This window comes from Mustela putorius, unplaced genomic scaffold (assembly GCF_011764305.1).
Source record: "Mustela putorius furo isolate JIRA1106 unplaced genomic scaffold, ASM1176430v1.1 tig00537234_pilon_pilon_pilon, whole genome shotgun sequence".
NCBI classification, from domain to species: Eukaryota; Metazoa; Chordata; class Mammalia; order Carnivora; family Mustelidae; genus Mustela; species Mustela putorius.
In genome coordinates this window covers 34,878-60,015 of record NW_025422374.1, presented here as the reverse complement: position 1 = coordinate 60,015, position 25,138 = coordinate 34,878, and the positions used below count along the sequence as shown (strand labels likewise).

At 42.0% G+C, this 25,138-nt stretch overlaps 1 pseudogene; it reads right to left on the bottom strand.

Annotated features, from left to right (window-relative positions):
* Positions 1–349: 349 nt before the first annotated feature.
* Positions 350–25,138, bottom strand: part of LOC123390131 — a 46,136-nt pseudogene continuing 21,347 nt past the window's right edge.

Genomic DNA, 25,138 nt, shown 5'->3' with positions numbered 1-25,138 from the left:
TTTCATGGTTAAGCTTCTCTTTTCATCAGTAAAATTGTCCTTGTTTTCTAAACTTAGGTCTGACTTCTCCGAAATTTCAACCTGAAAGTTTGCACTAGTTCTCTCTGACTGACAAACTCTTCCAAATCTATGGCCCCTCCACCACCACCTGAGAACTCTCCACTCACAAGCTGGGCATTCCCACAGGTCTTCCACTCTGCCTCTACTATGCCCTGATTGCTGGTCCTTTGTATTCCTGGTCTCATTCCTCTGGATTCTTTAAGTCTTTCGCTCAATTTTTCAATGTAACATTCTGAGGTTTCCTCCGGTCACAGATATCCTTCGCTAGGCAGTGAAACCCTCTGCCTCCTTACTTGTCTCTCACTTGGTAGTGGCTCCATTGCCCACACACATCTTCAATTCCAGCTTTCAAGTGATCCATCAGCTGCCAAACCAAATACAGGAAAATGATTGCTGGTGAAACGTTCTAAACTTAAAGAACTCAAGAAAAGACACAAAAGGAAAGCTAATACCACTTTGGAAAAAAAAGGAGGAGGTTTTAATTTCCTGGAACATGTCCTCTTTTCTATCAGTCTGTTTCAATGTAACTGAAACTTATAATGCCTTCCATAGTAATTCAACTTAGCTTTCATGATTCAGACTCTGCTGATAATCTCCTTAATAATGCACATAACTTTTGATGAAAACAGGGTACCTGCTATTTATTTTTGAATAGTATTTTTCTAGAATGACTTGGACAATGTATCATTACTAATATCACATGAATAAAAAAAATTCTAGTTGTTAAAAAACTTATAATTACAAAACACACAAGAAAAAATATTGTCAGGATCCAATTTATAGAGTTTCTGAAAAATAGAATTCTACAGATATCCTATAATAACAATAACATTTGCCTCATTTTTATCTGATTATTTTGTCTCAGTATTTACACTTCACAAATCCAAGCCAATTATACTAAATTTGCTTCACACCAAATTATTAAACAGGAATTTCAGAAAAAAGCATAACCTCTTCAAAAAATGTAGGAATTACTCTTCATAATTTTAAACGTGTAATCATTGAAGTTTATGATAGGCTCGACTTCTAAAATACTTTTTTGCAAAATACATTAAAATACTAAATTAATTCCTGAAATATTTAATTGATGTACTTTCTACTATTCTACGCAGTAATTATTACTCTATTTGAGAAAAAAATTAAGGAAGGAGTAAAGTACCCAAGTTCTATTGTCTTAGGTGTATTATTTAATTTCCTAAAAATGGTCTGAATAGAGGGTATAAAAATAGAACAAAAATCTTCAATCAGTTTAAAGTGTTTCTTATTTTTTTAAAAGACTTTATTTATTTATTTGAGAGAGCAAGAAAGAGAATGAGCAGGGGGCATGAGGGGCAAAAAAGAGAAGGAGAAGCAGACTCCCTGCTGAGCCAGGGAGCCGACACAGGGCTTGATCCACAGGACCCTTGCGATTGTGACCTGAGCCCAAAGGCAAAACACTTAATAGATGGAGTAACCCAGGATCCCCAAAACACTTCTTATTTTTAAAAAATTTGCTCCTTATCCCCATCTGTTGAAAATTTTCAAATGGCCTTGAAGATTGTCAGTTTGGGTTTTCAGATGACTTTGGCCCATAAAATTCAGGGCTTGATTTTGAAAGACTTCATCAGTCTCTCCAGCATCATGATCATGAAGTTATAGGCAAAAAATAAACCCCAAAATTATCTGAGAGACAATTATCCCCACAGAGCCTGAATCTCCTCTCGCTGTAACAGCAAGCTATGCCAGTCACTGTTTGTACACATCCATTTTAGCTTTGGGTGTTCTGTGGGAGAAGCCATTGCCAGAATGGTCTTCCTTAGCTGAGCTGAAGTCTCTTTCCCCCATCTGTCTTCCATGTATTCCTTCCCATTTTTATGCTCTGGCAGCCATACAAAATGGCATCCATCTAATACTGTATTGAATTTAAACAGATAGAAACCCATGCTCAACTTCATCTTTGTCAGAATTGAATGTTTTCACTGAAAACTGTACTAGGCTGTATCTGCAGAAGGAGTAGAAGTGTTTACCCTTCCCTAATGAGAAGTTCAGAAAGAGCAGAAGGGCCCATGTTCCATTGGAATGACGATTTCAGAAGCAAGTAGGTCGGCCAATTATGAGCATTATGAGTTTACTGTGATGAGTGATTTTTGAGGTGTCCTCTCTAAGCAAGGCTAGGTCCCAGGTACTATTAACATAATCTATATGTTGCTGTGAAGGTATTTAGTAGATGTGATATAAAACCCATAATCTGCTGTCTTAAAGTGAGGGCGATTATCCCAGATAACCTGGGTGGGCCTAATATGATCAGTTTAAAAGGCCTGAAAGAGTATGACTGAAGCTTCCCCTGATGAAGAAGAAAAACTCCAGTTGTGCACCGTTGCAGCTATGGCTCATGCCTGAGGGTTCTGGTCTACCCCATCCTGAGGGGCTGTCTTGTAGGTTCTGGGATTGCCTAGTCAGCCCACACAGTAGGTAAGCCAATTCCTTCCAATGACATTCTTAATATATATCTCTTACTGGTTCTGCTTCCCTGTTGAAAAAAAAACCTGACAGAAACACTTCCAGCCCTGGAACCAAAAAGCAAGGCGAAATAGATAAAATGAAAGCAAAGGTTGGGACTCCAAAGTTTCTATAGGCAAGAAAACAGGCCAGATCAAAGGAATGAGCTGAAAACACAGGCCACCTTTCATGAACACAGGAAGGATGACTCAGAGGGTGGAGTTGAAAATCCAGAGGGTGGAAACTACATTGGAGTTCTGAATCTGAGAGAACAGAGGCAGTAGCTTCCCAGGCCTTGAAACCAAGTAAACTTCCCCAGTCATTAGAAATGACTCCATTTGTTTCCTTCCATTTTCCCCCTTTTTTGAAAGGGAATATAGCCTCTATCTTATGACTGCCCGGCCCTACCAGTGTATTTGGGGATCAGATGATTGGTCTCTTGAATTTCACAGGTTCAGCGTTGAAGAAGAGCTGTGCCTGAGGATGGATAATACCCAGAGGGTCAATCATCCCTGATTTAGATGACTGAGATGATGAGATTTTGGACTTTGGGGCTGCTAAAATTTAGGTGAGATCTTAGTCTTGTGGTTGACACTAACAATGGACAATGGATTGAGAATTTTGGGGACCTCAGAATAGAGTTAATGTATTTTGCCTGTGGAATAGATACGAATCTTTGAGGGGCCAAGGGCAGACTGATAGAATAATGGTTCCTGCAGATGTCTATATTCTAATCCCCGAACTGGTTAATATGTTTAGTTTATATGCAAAGGAAAATTAAGATAGTAGTGGACTTAAAGTTGCCAACTTTAAGATAGAGAGAATATCCTAAATTAACCAGATGGGCCCAAACATAATCATAAAAGGTCTTTAATGTGGAAGAGGAAGCGCAGAAAATTCAGGATCAGAGTGATGCAACATGAGAAAGACCTGAGTGGCCATTGCTAGCTTTGAAGATTGAGAGGGGTCCATGAGCCAAGGAATGCTGGAAGATTCTAGAAGCTGCAAGAGGCAAGAAAACAGATTTTTTTCCTAGAAACTCCAGAAAGAAATGCAGCCCCAGTAACATCTTGATTTTTAGTCCAGTGAGACCCATTTGAACTTCTGACCTCCAGAACTATAAGATAATAACTATGGTTTTTTAAGCTATTTAATTTGTGACAATTTCCTACAGCAGGCAATCAGAAACTAGTACAGTCACTCTTAATCTAGCTAGTGAAGAAAGAAGCCTACATTTAGTAATGTGTATGCAACATCTCACCAAAGCTCTAGATTACTCCTGTCAAGTGACAAGTGGAGAACATCCTTTTAACTTATTAATTATGACAGAGATAACTTACACGAATATGAAGCTCTTCATTGATGGATTCTTTTTTATTGGTCTTTCTAACATCCAGGTACCTGACCAGTGGGCCAATTGTGATTCCCTAGACCACAAATGACAAAATAAAGAGTTTGTTGTAGTAAAGATTGTTGTATAGAGAGCAAATCTATTAGCAAAACTGTTAGAGCTTCCAATTTTTCATATCTTTTTGTATAAACATAAGCATTTTGGATAAATGCTCTAATGTTTAGTTCTTATTTAAGTCTTTTCAAATTCTGCAATGAAAATAGATATTACTTTGGGGACTCTTGGGTGTCTCAGTCCTTAAGTGTCTGCCTTTGCCTCAGGCCATGATCCCAGTGTCCTGGGATCAAGCCCCATGTCAGTTCCCCGCTCAGTGGGAAGCCTGCTTCTCTCTCTCCCACTCCCCCTCCTTGTGTTCCCTCTATTGCTGTCTCTCTCTGCTAAATAAACAAACAAATAAATAATTCTTTAAAAGAAAAGAAAGCATAGCTTTAATCGCATTTCTCTTTAAAAAAAAAAAGCATTACTTTTTTGAAGATTTTATTTATTTATTTGACAGACAGAGATCACAAGTAGGCAGAGAAACAGGCAGAGAGGGAGGAAGCAGACTCCCTGCTGAGCAGAGAGCCGATGTGTGGGGCTCAATCCCAGGACCCTGGGATCATGACCTGAGCCGAAAGCAAAGGCTTTAACCCACTGAGTCACCCGGGTGCCCCTAAAAAACAGGCATTACTTTAAGGCAGTAATTTAGTGTCATCCCTTAAAATAACCTCTCATTAGTTTGCTGAGAAAAAACTCCAGCTAAAATAAAAACTTGAGCTATCCAGTACTACTGGAAATCTTGTTTTCAGTAAAACACATTAGAGTAACTACCATTCACCTGCTACCCAGGAATATATTTTGACTAATATATCTTATTGATTAAAAAGAAACATATTTTAGAGGTTAAGGATGAATACAAACATGATCTAGAAGTATTTGGGAATTTAGTTGGAGTACTGAGCATATGTTGAAAAATTAGACAAAGCATCCCCTTTTTTTGGTTACTATATGTATTAATACATTATCTTGAAAGACTCTACTTATTTCAGATATGAAAAAAATCTACTAACCTGAATAAATATACAGTAAAATATATAACTACTAGAGTAGCAGTGACAAACATTTTCTTCCTAGGAAAAAGAGACAGAGGAAGCAAAAATTGCAAGTGAAAAACTTCCAGCTCCTCGGACACCACTGTAGAAAATTATGCACTGGTCCTTGATGGAGAAGGGGAAAGTCCGAAAGCTGGTTACTGACATAGAAGAGAGCAAATACGCCTAGAAAGGTGGAAAATATGTATTAGAGCAGAGGGTCATGAATGAGTAGATATACAGTGCTAATGTACCAAATTGTGTGTGTTTGTGCCCCGGCAAAACAATGCAACTTAATTTCATCACATCTATGCTTGTCCATCCCAAACAGAACATCCTACAAAACTTCATTTCTTGAGTAGTTGTGAACAGTAGTACTTCACGTTGTTAGCTTCCTAACTTGTGCGCATGTGTGTGTGTTTAAAGTCATAAAATCTTGATACTTTTTGATATGACGTGACATATATATTCTAATCTAGACTCAAAATTTTTTTGCTCTGCCTTTCAAAACTAGGTAAAGCAAGGGTATTACTGGGGGGATAGAAACATTTTTGCCATCTCGTGTTCTCAGTTGGAGTAACCAAAGGAGCCATATAATTTTAAACATAAGAGGACTCTCTTAGTGATTGTGGGTCTTTGCTGGGTAAGCAAAACTTTTGTGGTTGGTTTGGTTTCTTCTTGAGGTTCAATGCAAACAAGAAAGTTGGCAAGGGCTCAAAGGGGGGGGTAGTTCTTACCATCGGTAAGTGGAAGGTGGAGGGTGACAGAGCTTGTTTAAAACACAGAGGTGTTTTCTACCTCACTGATTTTTCCATCTCTGAGTGGCCAGCATGACCTAGCTTACCACCAATACGCTGCTTCCTGGTGGGAAAGGTCCTTCACTAAAGCTCTGACTAAGGAGCTTTTACTTGCAGAATAAAACTCTCAGTATCCACGTGTGACTTCTAATCACACAGACCCTCACCGAGCAAGCAACCCTTGATGACAGGCACATGGATGATGTGAGAGATGGTAAAAATCTAAAATTTTTCATTTTGTTTTATGTTGTCTGGCTCCTTCACATACTAGTATGTGACGTTGGCTAAGGTTCTAATCTTTTCATGTAGTCCATCTCTCTGGAGGAGGTAATGGTAATATTTACCTCAGAAGGTAGATGGAAGGCTTACATAAATTAAATATCTATATATAACAGAAAGCAGAGAATTTGCGTTATAAGCCTTCATGGCTACTATCAGCCACAAGTCAGGCTGCGGAGGAGAAGAGGCTGGGAGAGAGACCTGGATTCTGTCAGCTGGCTCTGTCCCTCACTGTGACGTGACCCAGTCAGCCATTCTCTCAGCTAGAATATGAGGGAGTTGGTCACCAAGTTTCTTGTCACCAAGGACCAACAATATTGAGGTATCCAAAATATTAATCCTTTCTTAGATGGTTTATACTCCTTGTTGGCTGGGCTGAAGTTCAGTAATATTACTTCTCTTGGCTGACATTTAGAGAGGGAAGGGAACCCAGAAAATTTGTTCTCATGGCCTCCCATTTTGTGGTTGAGGAAGACGATTTTGAATATAGCATACATATTCAGAGTTGGTTTTTTGAATATTTTAATATTTTTGCATTCTTGGTTATTCCTTCCTAGATTTAAAACCCACCTTAAATTAATTTAGAATTGCACATGTTCAAGGTAAGCCTTCTTGAATCATTTCTCCTAATTTCCTCTCTTTAACTGTAATTAGCTTTAAAATATTGATAAAGTCAATCAAGCAAAATGTTTCAAATCCTGGTCAAAATCACTTAAAAATAAAACTGCCTCTAATCAAAGGGCAGCACTTATAATGTCATTCTGTACTTAATGTTCTCGCTAGCCCCAGAAACATGATTGTACAAGATAAATAAGCAGCCATTAGTCAAGAGATCTCATGTTTTTTAAGCTAGGCACATTTTATAACAGGTGAAGTCAGTTACATTTAGGGAATTGGCTTTACTAATTAGTAATAAGAGCTTTTTAAAAATAAAGATTCAGGGTGCCTGGGTGGCTCAGTCAGTTAAGTGGACTGCCTTCAGTTCAGGTCATGATTCCGGCGTCCTGGGATCGAGTCCCACCTTGGGCTCCCAAATCAACGGGGGGTCTGCTTCTCCCCTCTCACCTTCTCCCTCGCTCATGCTCTCTCCCAGTCATTCTCTCTCTCTCAAATAAATAAATAAAATCTTTAAAAAAAAAGATATTTAAAAAAATAAATAAAATAAAGATTCACTTCCTGGTCCTTGGTTTTTCCTGTACGTCAAAGTGCCTCAACCCTCAACTAAAACATCACCTGCTGTGGTTTTAGGGGACTGTTTTCTGCCTTACATAGAATACACGTAGTGAGATCTCACTTTTCTTGTAATAAAAGTGTAAAATGCTCACAGTGTATAACCTATATCTTATTTAAGGTGCAAGAGGGTAAAAACCTAACAAGGAAATGAAGAACAAGGGATAAAATTTATTGAGTTATATTTAAATGTGTAGATGTGAAATTCTCTCTTCAAATAAAAAAGAGAAACAGACTCCTTCCCCCAGCTCTGCTTCAGTGGGCACAACCTTCTTAGCCTCTAGTTTTCTCTGAACTGAGTGAGGGAGCACACAGACAACATTCCTGGTCCCTACAAAGTGCCTCTACTCCCCTAACCTGCAAAACCAGTTTTAGTGTCACCTCACATCTACTTAGGTTGTTACACTGCAGAAAGGGAAAAGAAAATTTGTAAAAAGCAAGCAGGCAGAAGCCTCTGTGGGTCCTGCTGTCTCTTACTAATGGCTCTCCAGATCTGGCAGAAAGACCAGGGTGAAACAGATGAAGGCCCAGTTCCATTCATGGTTCTTCCCAATGGTGGGACAACACCCATGAAGATGAAGATCAAGGTTTCGCTGACGCTGCTCAGCATCTTCATGAAATACTTGATGGTGGTGGTGTAGGATGTCTGGGACACATTTTCCTCTATACATACTTCTTCATTGTTTACTGCGCAGGCTGTGATTCTGCAGAAAGAAGACCAGTCTCAGGAGAAGCATGAGATTTCCCCCTCCCTGAAAAAAGTCCCTCCTGGTGATGTGATAGATACACACATCTTGTTTTTTATCCAGAGAAAACATCGTCCTCCATTGCCCTTTCTCTTTCCCCACAGGTTTTCTTTATTTCCCTTATCCCTCCCCAAAGAGTTGGCTCAAATTAGTATGTTAGAGAAGGTGGACATGGCATGGATTTCTCACAAGAAAAAAAAAAAAAATGGCATCAGGGGCTCCTGGGTGGGTTCAGTGGGTGTAAGAGCTCTGCCTTCAGCTCGGATCATGATCTCAAGGGTCCTGGGAACTGAGGGTCCCACACCAGGCTCTCTCTGCTCAGTGGGGAGGCTTGCTTCTGCCTCTTTGCTATGCCTACCTCTCTGCCTGCCTGTGATTTCTCTTTCTGTCAAAAAATAAATAAAACCTTAAAAAAAAAAAGAAAATGGTATCAACCATTTGTGTACTGGGTGCACAAACCCAAAGCAGAAGTGTTTCTGGAAAGAATAATGAAGCAAGGCTCTCATTTCCCCCACCTGAGCAATGTTTCTTACAACAATTTTAATGAGAAATTTTTATTTAAAATGTTTTTTACTCTAGGGTCACTAGCAAGTCAGCGGGGAAGATGGTGGTGGTTGGTGGTCACCTGAGGGCAGGAGAAGAGAAAAAAATCTTTGCCTTGTCTAAGTAATTTATACCACTTTTAAGGTGGAACAATAATGAGTATCTAGATTTTGTACTATTATATTTAATTAAAATAGTTATTTCTATGCAATAAAATTAAATATTTCTGCCTGAGTAGCTGGGTATGAGGATAATGCCATAGAAAAAAAAAACACAAACCAGATATAGCAAGCCAAGTTAAGCACCTCATTCCAAGACCTATGGAAGGATAAATATTTACAAATAGTTTCATTAGGAAAAAGAAATCTGGGCCTCTGGTCTTATCCCATCTACCTAGTCTCATTCCAGTCTGGTGTGATGTGATTTAAGGGAAATAGCAGAAGGCAGAGCTCAGGAATGACAGTCCTTCATGGTATGCTGCCCTTTACCTTCAAAAATAATGAATTTTTCAAGGGGAAAAAAAAAGCTATTGAAATGAGGCTTTAAGCTTGAACTTCTAGTTCTTCTCTGCATCAGAGCTTTTGAGTCTTTCAACTTGACCTCGTAATTGCTCTGCTCTGCTAAGGTCATTCAGGAGAAGAGCAAACACAAAGGCTGGAGGGAAAGAACATTTGTTTAGCAAAGGCCCTGAATCAGATTTTACAGAAGTTTAAAAAACCTAAATCCAGCAACACCTTTGCAGATTAGTGTCAAAAGTTTGTGCCTTCTGCCAAATGCTAGTCCATGCTGTGCGGTCCTGCATTCTCTTCTATTGCTTATAAGAGTCAGTCCTTGGTTTGTACTCACGCCAGGATGCGGAGAGGTTTAGAGTGTTTCCGCAGCTAAGTAAGACAGGTAGATGAAACATGAAGACGATGAGTTGGTTCGATGGCAGAGATATTCTGAGTTGAAACGCTGTGATAAATGCAGAAAAATAAACCCAAAAATTATGCCGAAAAAACACTCCTCCAACCCCCACAATAATGAATCGGGCACATCCAGCCAAAATGTCAACAGGTTCTATGTCTTCAAATTTATGCATCTTTTGTGAAGGCAATTAATATATTGTTATAAGACCTAGACAAAAAGAAAACGAAAGAAACAAGAATTAGAAATGAGAATTACTTGACACACAGATTCTTAACTTCATGTCCAGTTGAGTAATACATAAGTGAATTACAGGACCATATATATTAATATGTCTTACACCTAACTTTAAAATCATTCTACATAATTTACTCTTATTCATTACAGTGGGTAAGAGTCTAATAAAGCTGTAGTCACTGAGCACCTACTCTGTGCCCATCTCTTTGCGAAGCTCTCTGTTTTCAGTTATCAACTAGTTTAATTTCCTCCCAGCTCCAAATGCCACTTTCAATACTGGCTCTATAATAAACAACGGAACCATTCCCTCTGCAGATTTTTTCTCCTTCAAGGGAGCCGCATATTTTGTTACAGCTCTCTCAGCAGAGGGAGCTGAAGGGACATTGCTGGGAGAAGGGGCTTTCCAGCAACTTCCGGTGGGAGGGGCAGAGAGTCTGGAGACAGGTAAATGAGAGAGACTTCCCGTAAGGTCCCGGAGGGGCGGGTCACAGGCCTTGGAAGAAATTGGTCCTGTAAGTGTACGGCTTCCTCTGGGGATAACTTGTCCGGGGACCTCCTGACATGGAAAAAAGAAGCCCTGGCATAACCCTCATGCAGAATGTCTGTCCGTGAGGGGCCTGGGCAGCCCACTCTGTGGAAACCCTCTCCTGCCCCACACAGCCTTCTCAGAAGGCCCTGTGCCCCCTCTAAGCCCAACCTCCCACACTGCACACCGGGGTGCCACCAAACTACTGATGCCCTCTCCCTGCCTGCCTCCTGAGGGTGCCCTGCTCTTTGCCCAGCAGCTCTGAGGCCATCTTATCTCCTGCCCAATGGTCCATCCACACCTCCAGGGAGATGGGAATCCCTTTCAAGTTTATGTTTTGGTAAAACCTGTTACCCTATTCTAAGGAAGAGTTCTCCTAGTTTACAGCCAGAGTCTTTTGTTATAGTTTAATCATTTCGATATTAAAACTTCTCTGTTTAAACCTACTGTGTGGTTTCTCTCTCTCAATTGGACCCCGACCTACTATACTTTGCATAAATGTCATCTCATTGAAATCTTTCAAACCACTGGAGCCCACCTGATACACACTCCCAAGTTTCCTGCTATTTCTCTACTCAGTTCAACGTGTGTTAAGAAATTAGAGTGGGGGCACATGGGTGACGTGGTTAAGCATCCGACTCTTGATTTCAGCTCAGGTCATGATCTCAGGGTCCTGGGATGGAGCCACACACATCAGGGAGTCTGCTTGTCCCTCTACCTCTGCTCCTTCTCTCACTTGCATTCTCTCTCTCCCTCTCACTCTCAAATAAATAAATAAAATCTAAATGAATGAATGAATGAATGAATTACAGGAATCTAGGAATCGCTGCTTCATGTGCTTGGCAGCCCAGAATTTAGACTGAACTTCTGAAAAGTGGCAGCTGCCACACCGTTAATGAGACACACAGATAAAGTGAGATCTCTGAGGATATTGAAGACCTTTGAGAAGATCAGGCCCTGAACAGCCCAGATAAACCACAAATATACATATTGGCCTTTGTTTGCCTATACTAGGAAAAATGGGGGGGTGGGGAATCAGAGCAGGAGCAGAAGCTAACACTCAAGGAAAATAAGGTCAATGATTATCTGCTGTATGTGGAAACCACAGGAGTGGACAGACCCTCCAGTATGGGTGGGTCTCTATCCCATTCATTACTCTGGCTCTCACTCTGCTCTCACCTTACTTCTGGAATGATCCCCTACTCTGTGACCTGCAAGACTTGCCCAGGCCTGAGCCTCCTGGTGTGACTCTGACTTCTCCATCCCCAATTCGTCTTTCCTTACTGAGACACTCAGTGTCACCTCTGTTCTACAGGGCGCCCCTGATAGCATTTGGATACTGGCCTTGACTTCACCCATGAGGCTTACCAGAACTACTGGCAGCTTTGTATACACACTGACCCTTTGGCCATGGTCTTTCATCCGCCATTGCTTCTCCAGCCCTTATCCCAGTCCTGCCCTTTCCAGATCTGCTCTGTGAAGGGCCTCTGCTGATACCTCATGACATCACCTTTGATTAAAATTTGTTTTTTGGGGCGCCTGGGGGGCTCAGTGGGGTTAAAAGCCTATGCCTTCTGCTCAGGTCACAATCTCAGGGTCCTGGGATCGAGTCCCACATCGGGCTCTCTGCTTAAGCAGGGAGCCTGCTTCCTCCTCTCTCTCTCTCTCTCTCTCTCTCTCTGCCTGCCTCTCTTGCCTAATTGTGATCTGTGTTGTCGGTCAAATAAATAAATAAAAATCTTTAAAAAATATTTGTTTTTCTGACAGAGATGGTCAATGAAGAAGCCTAGGCTGGCTTCTTGTTAGGTTTCAAAAATCATAAACCCATCAAGGTACATTTAAACAGCCAAAGCCCCACTTAACTCATTTGCCATTTATTTTCTAAGGCGTGCCTCATTTATTTGAGTGAGGTTGTTCTCCAGTAGCAGAAATAGCACAAGCAGCTGGTCTGTGGCAATGTGTGGTCTCTGTTCATGGGTGCCCCTAGAGTTACTGTATAGACTGTTAACACACTTTGTTATCCATTTCTGTGGAGAGCAAAAATTTTACCCAGGGATGCCTGCATGGTGGTTAAGCATCTGCCTTGGCTCAGGTCCTGATCCCAGGGGTCCTGGGATCAAAACCCCCCCCCCCTGCATTGGGCTTCCTGCTCAGCAGGGAACCTGCTTCTCCCTCTGCCTGCTGCTCCCCCTGCTTGTGCCTTCTCTTTCACTCTCTCATTCTCTAACAAATAAATAAAATATTTTTTTTAAAAAGGAAAGAAAATACATTTTTCAAAAAAAAATCTTATTCAGGGTATATGTCAATTATAGCTCAATAAAGCTAGAATGAGAAAGAAAAAAAAAGTTAGACAATATGGGATTTGCAACAGGTTTTAAATTTCGATTGGCCTATCTAAAAATGTTTTCAGCAGAATTGTTTAAAAGTCTGTGGCATGTAGACAGAACTCCCCAGAGTCCAGTTGTTAACACGTTAATTTTTTTATACTTACTACTACTACTTTTATAAAAGTACTACTACTACTTTTATACTTAAGTCTATTTCTGGAGATGGGAGGTAAGGGGCTGGGGCAGGATAGGTTCTTATGCCCATATCATGTCCTTCTTTGGGAGTCTATGGAAAGCATAGTACTTTGTACTACATCTCTGAAGGACGAATTGGTGTTCTTTTTCTTAAGAAGAATTTAAATATTCCATTCTTCAAGTCTTACATATTTAGCTGGTTACTATTACAACTATAGGCACTCCACAGAACATACACAACTTACTTATACTGTAACCACACTTAAATACTGTTCTCCGTGCTGGCCGCCATTCCACGGCCCTCCCACACACCCACCAGGGTGCACCTAATCTGGCCAAATGTAGAGCACTTCTTTCTTACAGTGATACTTCAGGTCTTTCTCCCTGCCTCCCTCCTCTTGGAAATCTATTCTCTTCTTTCTTAATCTGGTTTGGATCCTTGCATGTCAAATTGGGAAACATTTTCATTGGGAAAATGTTCTTGTACTGTCTACTTTTCCCCTACAGAACCTCTGGACTTGAGTTTCCTTTCTGAATCACAGACTTGTATATCACCTTCTTTAAGATAGGGGTTTGGGGGGCACTGGTGGCTCAGTCAGTTAAGTGTCCAACTCTTGATTTGGGCTCAGGTCATGATTCAGGGTCGCAAGATCCAGCCCAAGTCAGGCTTCACACCCAGCCTCGTGCTCTCTCTCTCTTGCTCCCTCTACCCCTCCCTCTCACTGTACACACATATTCTCTCCTAAGAAAGAAAAGAAAGAAGAAAGAAAGAAAAAAAAGAAAAAGAAAAAAGACATTAGGGTTTTGCTACAAGATCTTGCAAGAGTAGTGACTTTTCACATTTAGTCTTTGAAACACTAACTTACAAAGAAGTAAAAATGTTAATAGAATAAATTCAATTCCAAAGAAAACAATAAATGGGGAAAAAAAACCCAGGAATGTTTCTGTTTTCCTGGGAATTGTTAAAAGCTGAAAGTCATTTGTTGTGTTTGGGTTTCCCTAATAATGGGTCTTAAACTATGATGCTACCTCCTCATATAAGGGATTCTCATGCATTCACAATATGCCATTTTATAGCCTCCAATTTTGTTCCATCTAATTTTCCCTTAAAGATCCTTTTGGGCCTTTTTTTGACTCTTTTATATTGCCATGATGTTTCGGAAATGACAATGTGTTGTGTGGTTTCCTGTTCCTGCATGGCCCTTGCAGCTGTGAACACTTATACCTTTAAATGGAAACTTCCATCCCTATATCCTCTAGCTTTGGGGAATGACAATACCTTTAGTAAAGCGAGAATTATAAGAAAAAAAAAAGTCTTATCCAGAACAGAATGGCTTTTGTCTTTGGAATATGAGTTGGTGGAAAGGTCGGTCCTCAACGTCATTCGGTTGTCTCCACTCCTCATGTAGGATGCTGTATCACTAATGGACTTTGCTGAATGGGGAGGGGAGACATGAGGAGGGTGTCCAGTGCACCTCCCTTTCCCAGTGCAGCTTTGTCACATTGCCCTCTGTATGAGTTTCCCAGAGCAGCTGTAACAGCACACCCCAAATTTGGACGGAAATTTGATTCTCTCTCACTGTCCTGGATGCTAGAAGTCCAAAATCAAGGTGCTGAGAGGGCCACACTCCATTGAAGTTTCTAGGAAAGGATAGTTCTTTGCTTCTTCTTCATTTCTGGTGGTTGTTGGCAGGCCTTGGTGTTCCTTGACTTGTGGACATAGGACTGTGGTCTCTGCCACTGTCCACATATGGACTTCTCTGTGTGTCCCCTCCTCTGTGTCTTCACATTGCCTTCTTACAAGGATACTTGTCCTTGGACTAGAACCCGCCTCGCTCCAGTGTGAGTTCATTTTAACTAATTGTATCTGCAAAGAACTATTTCCAAATAAGATCACATCTCATGTGATCTTGTTCTGGGTGGACATGAGTTCTTTTTTGGGGGAGGGGGGCACTATTCAATCTAGTACAGCTTCTATAACCCAAATAAATTGACTTGTATTACAGACTAGCAGATTTTCATTGTCAATCTCTCAGGCTACAACTTGATTTTGAATTTCAAAAAGTCCTGATCTGTGGCTTTCCTCCAAATGGCTCCATTTTTTATTTCTTTAGGGAGCCTAGGACACATGTTTTCAGTGTCTGGATTAGTTCCTGCTTTTTAATGTGATTAGTAGCCAGTAGCCAACAAGCTTGGTTAGATAGAGGGATATGTAGAAGAAGATTGTAAACAGGCTCCCTTCCTCCCCTAAAGAAATGTTTCTAGACATCTTCTGGGAAAAGGAGAAGAAGCTGGGGAAGGTATATAAGAAGAAGAGAGAAAAAAGGGGTTCATAGCTGGTTTGGTCAGTTAAACAGCCAACTCTTGATTTCAACTCAGGTCATGATCTCAGGGTCCTGGGATCAAGCCCTGAAGCAAGCTCCCCACTCAGTGGGGGATCTTCTCCCATCTCCCTCTGACACCTTCCCTCCACACCCACTCTTTCTCTCTCTCTTGCTTAAAAAAATAAACCTTTAAAGAAGAAGAAGAAGCAGCAGCAAAAAATTTAGCGCAAATTGACTCAAGCAAAGACACACATACTCTTACATCATGAGCTCTGTACATTGGTGCAATTAGGAAAGGAATTGCCTTAAATAGAGAGAGGGAGAGACTTGCTGAAATTTCACACCAGATTTGCTTAAGAATACTCATGCTGATGCATAGAAATTTTAAAAGGACAAAGTAAAATCCCCGTATTGTCTCCCAGTTCCTCCCAGAGAAAGCCACTCTAAATATTATATATAGACACAGTATATGCATATATATTTATAAATACATCTGTAAATCTCATGTAAACACACACACACACACCACACACACACACACACACACATATGTATGTCCTTTCTTTTTTTTTTTTTATATATACTACATTTGGTTTATTTTCTCCTGTCAGCAACATTTGAAAATTTTCTTTTTTTAATACTTAAAAAAATTTTTTTATTATGTTCAGTTAGCCACTGTGTAGTACATAATTAGCCCTTGATGCAGTGTCCAGTAAATCATTAGTTAAGTATAGCACCCAGTGCTCATAAGAGCACATGTCTTCTTCAATACCCATCACCCTGTTACCCCTTCCCCTACCCTCCTCCCCTCTGAACCCCCCAGATTGTTTCTCAGGATCCATAGTATCTCAAGGTTCAATGGCACCTCCTTCTCTTCAGTTACTCCTGCAAGAAATCCAAGAGTCACCTGCTGTTTCACCTTCTATCTCCATTCTCCTCTTCATCTTTAACAATAGACTCCCACATCATTTTTTATTTATATGTGGATTAATTTACCCGTTTATAATATAAAACATTATATAGAAACACTCTGACACAAGAGCTATATATTTCCAATAATTCATATATCTCTATTGTACTCTGTCGCTGTTTTCTGCACCATCCTGTCCACTTACCACCCCCACATGTGGTAAGTGCTAGTCTGCATTTGTGTTTTTAATTCCTTTGCATCACAGATAAGCAGGGAGGAAGGTACACAGAGATGTATGCCTAACGAACACTGTGTATGTCCTTTCTTTTTTTTTTTTTTTTTAAAGATTATTTATTTATTTATTTGTCAGAGACAGAGGGAGAGAGAGCGAGTGAGCACAGGCAGACAGAGAGGCAGGCAGAGGCAGAGGGAGAAGCAGGCTCCCTGCCGAGCAAGGAGCCCTATGTGGGACTCGATCCATCCCAGAACCTGGGATCATGACCTGAGCCGAAGGCAGCTGCTTAACCAACTGAGCCACCCAGGCGTCCCATGTAATAGTCCTTTCTAATCCTGCTTCTCTGTCCATCATCTGTGATCTACCTCTCCTTCCATGGCAGTCAGGAGCCCTCAGGTCTCCAACTGCAGGGAATGAAACTGAGCAGCCAGGGACTACACCTTGATTCCTACTGCTGTCCTCAGCCAAGGACCTGGTGTGGCAGCGCCTTAAGGCAGGCCCATTCTTGGAAGGTGCAGGATCCTCTGATGGATGTTCTTAGCCTGAAGATTCCCACTGGGCTTATAAGCCCTCTCAGAAATGCAGTCAGCCAGTCCCCTCCGGTTTCCCTTCAGTCCCCTTTTGCTCAGCTGGGGTCACTCTGCATGGTGGTCTGAGTTCCCCGTTTCTCTAAGCTCCCCCCCATCTTCTTTAATAGGAATTTCCCCTATACATCTCTTGTGCATCTAAATGCCCTTTGAATATCTGGCACATGGCTGACCTGGACAATATCTATCCAACTGTACCCAGCATATATTTTACAAAGCTGTTATAATATTGGTCTCTTTGGTTTAAGCAAAGTGAGGCCAGATTTTGAGAAAAATCTTGGCTGAGTGTTTGAAAGGAAATTGTGATGTTAGGTTTCAAAATGGACACAACAGAAGCTTAGTGGTTGTATCCCAGCTCAATGAGTTTATTCGGTCCCATTGTACCTTCTGCCTGACCTTAGAACAACCCACATACAGACAACCTCTGCAGATGTGCTCATATTCCAAGGAGTGAAGCCAAGATGTGGGGCCAGACATTCCAGGCGTATTTGAATGAGTGTTAGTGAGACCTAGGAGTTTATTTGACTCTCAAATCTAGAGGAAACAAGGGGATATGATTAAGACTCAAAGATTTGCATGTTGTTGCCACAAACGAAAACTCCTATGCATAGCCCTCCGGGTTCTAAAGAGCTACTCAGTCCTGTTCCCAGGGTCTGGGAAAGTCAGTTGGGCCAGCCCTGTCCCTGGACACCAGTATACACTGCCAGAAAGATGCATGCTAGTTTGAGAAGCTAAAGTAGCACATATAATTTAAGAAGACTACACTTACAAACACAGTCCCTATGACTACATGAAAAAACAATTCTTATCTTTCCAAATTACATGGCTCTGGATGTCATTAAAGTTGTAAAAGATTTTCTTTGGACTCATTTCAATCACAATCTTGTGGATCTTTTTCACATATTGGAGGGGAAATCTCAGCCAATGCTAAATGTCAAACATGTCCATGGCATTCATGGAAACAAGATTAGATTTACCCTCTTCACTTGAGATGGAGATGCAGTAAATGTGATAATAATAGAAAAATCTGTATTTATTGTCTTTGTTTCCAATACCTTGCACAGAGTTCCTAAAAACCTTGCCATTTCCTGAGTGAGAAGAGCATCCTTTGTTGTTCACATGGACCATTTTTGACCACACCTGAGTTTCTGCTAATGAGGTTACTCTTGTCTGGGTTCCAGAGAGCTTCTGGAGGTGGGCTGGTTGCCAGAGGAACCAACCAAGTGATTAGAAGGTTGTAACTTTCATCCCCGCTCCATGATCTGCAGGTGGAGGGGCTAGAGATTGAGTTCAATCACCAATGCTTAATGATTTAATCAATTATGCCTATGTAATGAAACCTCCAGAAAAATCTGAAACTACCCGAGTCAGAAAGTCTCCAGGTTGATGCCAGGATGATGGCATGCCTGGAGAGGACATGGAATATCAACCCTTCCTTTTATATCTTGCTTTATGCCTCTTTTTCATTTGGTTCTTCCTGATTTGCATCCATTATAACTAACTGGCAACCAAGGTATAGTGCTTTCCCAAGTTCTATGAGCTATTCTAGCAAATTATCAAACATGAGGAGAGGGTTTCGGAACTCCCAATTTCGCAGCCAATTTCGGTATGAGTGGCCCAGACTTACAATGGATGTCTGAAGTGGGGGCCATTTAATGGGACTGAGTCCTTCATCTTTGGGATCTGTGTTAATTCAGAATTAGTGTCAGAATTAAATTAAACTGTAGAACACCAAGTCTGGAGAGTTTGAGAACTGGCTGGTATAGGAAAACACAGCCACACATTTGATGTGTCACAAACAGTGTAAAACACAACAGTTCGGGGGTGGGGGGTGGGGCTCAGGGAATGGTCCCGTTATGTTCCCTTGAAGAAGTTCATGAAACCTCCCAAGATCATAATAACATCAACCCTTTAAGAGAAACCACTGAGGAGGCACCTGGGTGGCTCAGTCGTTAAGCGTCTGCCTTCGGCTCAGGTCATGATCCCAGGGTCCTGGGATCGAGCCCCACATCGGGCTCCCTGGTCTGTGGGAAGCCTTCTCACTCTCCCTCTCCCACTACCCCTGCTTGTGTTCCCTGTCTTGATGGGTATCCTTCTGTCAAATAAATGAAAAAAAGAGAGAGAGAGAGAGAAACCACTGAGGGGCACCTGGGTGGCTCAGTTGGTTAAGTGTCTGCCTTCAGCTCAGATTATGCTCCCAGGGTCCTGGGATTAAGCCTCGCATCTGGCTCCCTCCACAGTGGGAAGGCTGCTTCTCTCTCTTCCTCTGCTTCTCCCCCTGCTCATGATCACTCATTCTCTCTTTCTCTCTCTCACTCTCTCTCAAATAAATAAATAAATAAAAATCTAAAACAAACAAACTAACCAACCAGAAACCACTGCAAAAAAGTCGGCAAAACCCTTTCAATACACAAACCCTCATGACATCATAGTCATACTCCCCACCATTCAGTGGCTCCTTGTAAGGGTGACTACTATGACACTGAACCTAAGGAAGGGGTAGCCTCATGCGGCTTTCAACATGAGACTTCCCCATTCAAGAACAGAGTACACAGACTCTTGAGAAAACTGTCCATAGACGTAACTGTCAGGAATATCCTCTCCCTGTTTATGATCTATAACAACTCTATTTTCTGAAAAATACAGGAGACTTGACTAGGTATAGACAAATAAATACCATGAGATCAATTAAGAGATGATAAAGAGGCACAAAGAAGTAAGAATTGTGAGTAAGATTAGTGGAAAAGATAATTGAGTAGATTACGTTGACTCTACTTGGAATGAAACTGGAAAGAGCTATACAAAGGAGCAGATTCTAAGCAACTGACCCATGGTGCATCCATGGTGGGCAGGGTGGGGGTGGGGGCGGCAGTGCTCTGGAGGGATCATGTGATAATTATTAGCACAGTTTAGCCCATAGTTCTTTTCCTTCAAGGCACCTGGTAGGACTCCACTTTCAGCTCCACCATGTGACTAAGCCTGGCCAAGTTTTGATTTTGAATGAGTTTCGAGGAGTGATATATATCATTTATGAGATGGGACACTTGCTTAATGAGATGAGTTTCCATAACTCTTTTACCCTGTGGCACAGTTCCCAGCAGTGCCCAGCAATGTGCAATATGGTGCCTGCTCTATAAGCCCAGGGTCCCGAGCAACAATAATGAATAGAGCATCTGGCTGACCCATGAGAAACCAGTAGTGTAAGTAAGAAATAAGAGGTTTAGAAGGATGTTTATTACCACAGCATAATCTGGACCTTCCTGACAATCAGAAGATTAGGAACTCTTGATTCTGTGAAAGCCAAACACAAATGGAAACCAGAGTGGAAAATTTCCTGAGCAGACAAAACCATTTTAGTCAGCAACACTTAATTTACATTATTTTGTGAGACAAGCCAGGCTAGCACCACCTGGGTCTCTCTTTGCATACACCTCTGAAAATCATTAGCAAAACTTAAAAGATTTTATTTGTTTGTTTTAGAGAGAGAGAGTAAGTGAGCAAGGGGAGTGTCCGAGGGAGTGAAAGAATCTCAAGTAGACAAGAGAGAGAGACAGAGAGAGAGACAGACAAAGAGAAAGAGAATCTCAAGCAGACTTCCTGCTGAATGTGGAGCCTGCTGAATGCGGGGCTTGAACTCAGGACCCTGAGATCATGATCTGAACCGAAACCAGGAGTCAGACACTCAACCTACTGAGGCACCCAGGTGCGCTCTAGCAAAACTTAAATAATTCCCTAAAATTGATATGAAGTGACCACTAACCAATTCCCTTTCATTTAAGAAATTCTAATATCTTAACCAATCACTATAAAGAACAGTCTCTGCCCTCACACTAGATAAGCTTCTTGCTCACAACATATCCTCATTCCTTGTTTTGGGTTTTTTTTTTTTTTTTGAAGATTTTATTTATTTATTTGACAGAGAGAGATCACAGTAGGAGAGAGGAAGGGAAGAGATCACAGAGAGAGAGGAAGGGAAGCAGGCCCCCTGCTGAGCAGAGAGCCCGATGTGGGACTCGATCCCAGGACCCTGAGATCATGACCTGAGCGGAAGGCAGCGGCTTAACCCACTGAGCCACCCAGGCGCTCCCATGTTTTGGTTTGAGTGCTCCTGGTTTGCAGACATCTTTTTGTGTCTATACACAATAAACTTACACTAACGACTACTTCAGTGATTCATTGATTTTACTTTTCTGTTTGTTTGTTTCTTTTCCTGAACTTTAGGTACTTCTGAAACCCCTAAAACCAGCTTGGTTCCAGGTACAGCTTTTATGAGGCCTGGTAGTAAAGCATTTCCTGAAGGGTTCCTGATGGGTCTTCTCTGAGCTGAATTGTGTCCCCCTCAAATTTATGTGAAGTCTTAACACCCAGTACTACAGAATATGAGTGAATAAGAGATTGGGTCTAGTGAGAGGTAATTAAGTTAAAATGAGATCATAAGGGAGGGGTCCTAATCCAGTAAGACTGGTGTCCTTACAAGAAAAAGAAGGGGTACCAAGAAAGTGCACACTGGAAAGGCCACATGAAGTCACAGCCAGAAGGCAGCCAACTGCCAGCCAGGAGGAGAGGTCTCACCAGAAACCAAACCAACCAGCACCTTGGTGTTGGACTTTTCCTGAAGTCTGAGAAAATACATTTCTCTGGTGTAAGCCCCCCAGTCTGTGCTATTTATTATGGTGGCCCTAACAGACTACTTTGGGATCTCTATCTTCCTGATGACTTTGTGTATGTCTTTTTAACTAATCTCATTCCTTAAGTTTGCCATAAACTCGATTCCTTAAAAACAAAAAGCCTAACTAATTCCTGACTCCACATACATGTGAAAAGCATTGAAATTTCAGAATCACAGTAAAGAGGATCCTTCTCTCCATCAGATAATGGACAGGTACAAAGACTGTCAGAGGGAGCTGTACCCAACGACCTTACAGGAAATTAAATAATAAGCCCAGCTAATTTTCTCTTTTGTTTGAAGGGTCATGGACACATTAAACTCTGTCATAGAGCATTTCCTTAACAACCGCTGGTTCTGACGGGTAAAGGAAATCAACTAAGGAACACAGCAATGACCTAAAGGCACTGCATAATGATATAAAATAAAAGACAGAATGGAGGAAGCTTCAGCCTCACTCCTAAAGAAAGGAAAGAGATGATCAGCAACCCCAGACAGGACACTTAACACGGAATTTCCCAGCTCTCCTAGGATGGATATCCCTGAATACATGTTGCTTAGAACCTCAGAGAACAGAGGCCAAGAAGATGACCTGAAGAGATGTCAGAAGATTTAATAAAGAGAAGTGTGAGCGGCAGGACTTTATTGATGTAGGGGGCCCAGCAAAGAAGCTTCTTTGAGAAATTCATTTTCATACAAAAAGCCTGAAAATTCTTCTCAGCCCGAAGAATGGTAGGAAGGAGGGCTGCCAGGTTTCAAAGCTACAATTACCACCTACCTGCCAATGGCTTCCAAGCATGCACGTCCATTAGATCCTGCACCCCTCCTCCAGACTCCTATTTGTAAAACTCAGGGAAAATTCTTTTCAATGGCTTATAGGTTATCTCAAGCTCAGCAGGTCAAAACTCACCTAACAGTCATCACGTGGCCCCTACCAACACCTGTTCCTCACCCATACTACCATCCAAGGAAGGTCGCAGCCTAGCACTCCAAAGTCTACCTCAGCTTAGCCTCCCCCGCCCTCTCATCAGCTTAGAGCAAATGCCCACAGGGCTATCTTTCACCATCTGGTGTTAGTACACCAACATGGCAGGAAAAGTCACTTAAAGGCTATTAACCTCAGAAATTTTATTAACTATAAAAGCAAACATCAGCTGTGACCAGTAGATTTAAATTCACTGGAGACGAGCTCGGTGATTGGCTTCTTTGGAGAAACTGAACTTTCAGAAACTGAAAGGGGTTGCTCAGTAATAGTTTTTTTGTGAATAAAAGAATGAGGAGTAAATAGATGATTCGAATTCAGGAGCTCTCTGGCTCAAACAGGACTGAACTTGCATCCTTAAAATTAAGGCTCTGGGTTTCATGATCTCTCCGTTTTTCTTCCAGGCTGTGAGTCTCCTACTTACTGAGGACCATAGCTGGTCCTAGGTTGTGAGGAGTAAAATCTGGAGAAAGACAGTCCAGAGAGTACCCATGGCTTCACCCCTCCAGGCCACCATCTGGGTATCACGTCACAGAGCAGCCTTGTGCAACAGGTTCTGCTGGACCTACTGTTCACCTTACACAATCATTTAGGAAGCTATAGGGAAACTCTTTGTCAGCCAACTCGTGGGGCTTTTCACCTGACGTTGAGCATATTTTTTCCCAACCACAGCCCGACACACCCAACTCACCCTTGAGAATGCAGGAGGGTGGGCTCCATTAAAAACCACTGAACTAGGAAACTCTCTTTGTAGTTCCAGGCTTTTCTCCCAAGTCAATTACTTTTATTAATGAATTATGTAATTTCCTAAGAAATCTCTATGGCTTGAAAGGGCAGTAAGAGAAACAGAAGGGGGCACCTGGGTGGCTCACTTGGTTGCGCAAACAACTCTTGGTTTCGGGTCTCTGGTTTCTTGGGTTCATGATTTCAGGGCCAGCTCAGATCATGATCTCAGGATTGGGCGATGGAGCCCCAAGTGGGGCTCACGCTGAGCAGGGATTCTGTCTGAGAGTCTCTCCCTCTGCCCCTCCCCCCACTTCCAAGTGCAGGCTCTCCTTTCTAAAATAAATCGACAAAAACGGAAAAAAAGACAATAAAGAAGAACAGGCAGGTTCCTGGTTGTAGGGCAAGAAAAAGAATTTACAGCTAAGAAGAAACAAGGCAAATGTTGATAGCTAGTGGCTCATCAAAGGTTGAGACAACGTTCCTGAGCTCCTGCATCCGGGCACTTAGCGCAGTCGCTGTGCAGTGCGTGGTCGTTATGGTTCTGAAAGAAGTGCTTGCCCATGCTTTTCTGTGCTCATTCTGCTTGTTCTCTAAAGGCTTACAGAGTTTGATTTTCTCCCCAAGTGTTTCTTTTCCAAATTCATTTCCACAGCTGTTCAACCACCCTCCTGACAAAGGAAGGACAACTTGACAACCAGGGAGGCTTTGTTCTTTTTTCCTGCACTTGGGAGTTGGAGGGAGCTCTAACCACCCCTAAAGGGCTCACGGCGTAGGCTGGAGGAAAGTCGATTTACACAATTCCCACTGCAATCATTGTTTTTTCAACCCAAAGAAAATGAACCAAACAAGTGTATGTGAATCAAGTTTGAGGAATTCCAGTGAAATAATGATTGCAGTGTCCCTCTCTGTCCCTGTACTGCGTAAGCTCCTGAATTGGGACATGCATCTAGGGGACAGATCTTTCAGGCTGCTGGCGAACAATAGTCTATAGGATATTTGGGAGGTAACGATGTCACCCAATTGGGGACATTTAGGAGTCAGATTTGCCTCCTCCAGATTGGTGAATCTGTGACCTCTCCAACATCCTGTTTCATCCCAAGTTCTTTTTGCCATTGCATCACACGTGTGCAGGCGTGTGCCCACTCCTGCACCTCATAGTCAGCACTATATTTCACTGCCAGTGAAAGCTGTGGGCTAACTTCCAAATGTTTTGTGGAAAGCACACATGTCTGAAGGAAATTGCTTGGGCCCCTGGCTGGGCGAGCACCAGACACCTGCTCTCCCCACCACTGGTGGGTCAGAAGCAGCCATGGGGGAGGAGTCTCACAGCTCGGGTGCACTTGCTGAGCCCTTGCAAGGGCGGGGGCAGTAAATTTCACTCCCCAGGCACCTACACCCAACCAGCCAAGGCTCCAGGGCCCAGTTTGTCTGTGATTCAGGGCTTCTTCCCATTTCTATGCCAACAGATGCCAACCAGATTGCCTTTCTTGTGTGGAACTTCCCTTCAAATATGGGAAGGACAAAGGGACATTTAGTCATTAACTACTATGTGCCAGACATCTTTGTGTATTTTTTCATATCCTCCTCAAAACCGCTCTCTGAGGTGAGATCAGTTATCCCATTGTACACACAGGAAAATGGAGACGCAAATAGATTGAGCCACCTGCTCAAGATTGTACAACTTGTAAGTTTTGCCTCTGTCTTCTACCCTGAGCTCCCTATATTCTTGGCCAGAGGAAACTGTATACTTGTATGTGGAGCCTCTCACTTCCTATCCTAGGAGCCTGAATAAGTTGAAATAAGGAAATAAGGAGGTAAAAAGAGGACAAGAAAATAATGCCTACCATGCCCACTAAAGAGTCAAGTTTGCGCACAGCACTTCTCTAGGAAAAGCTTAGACTGC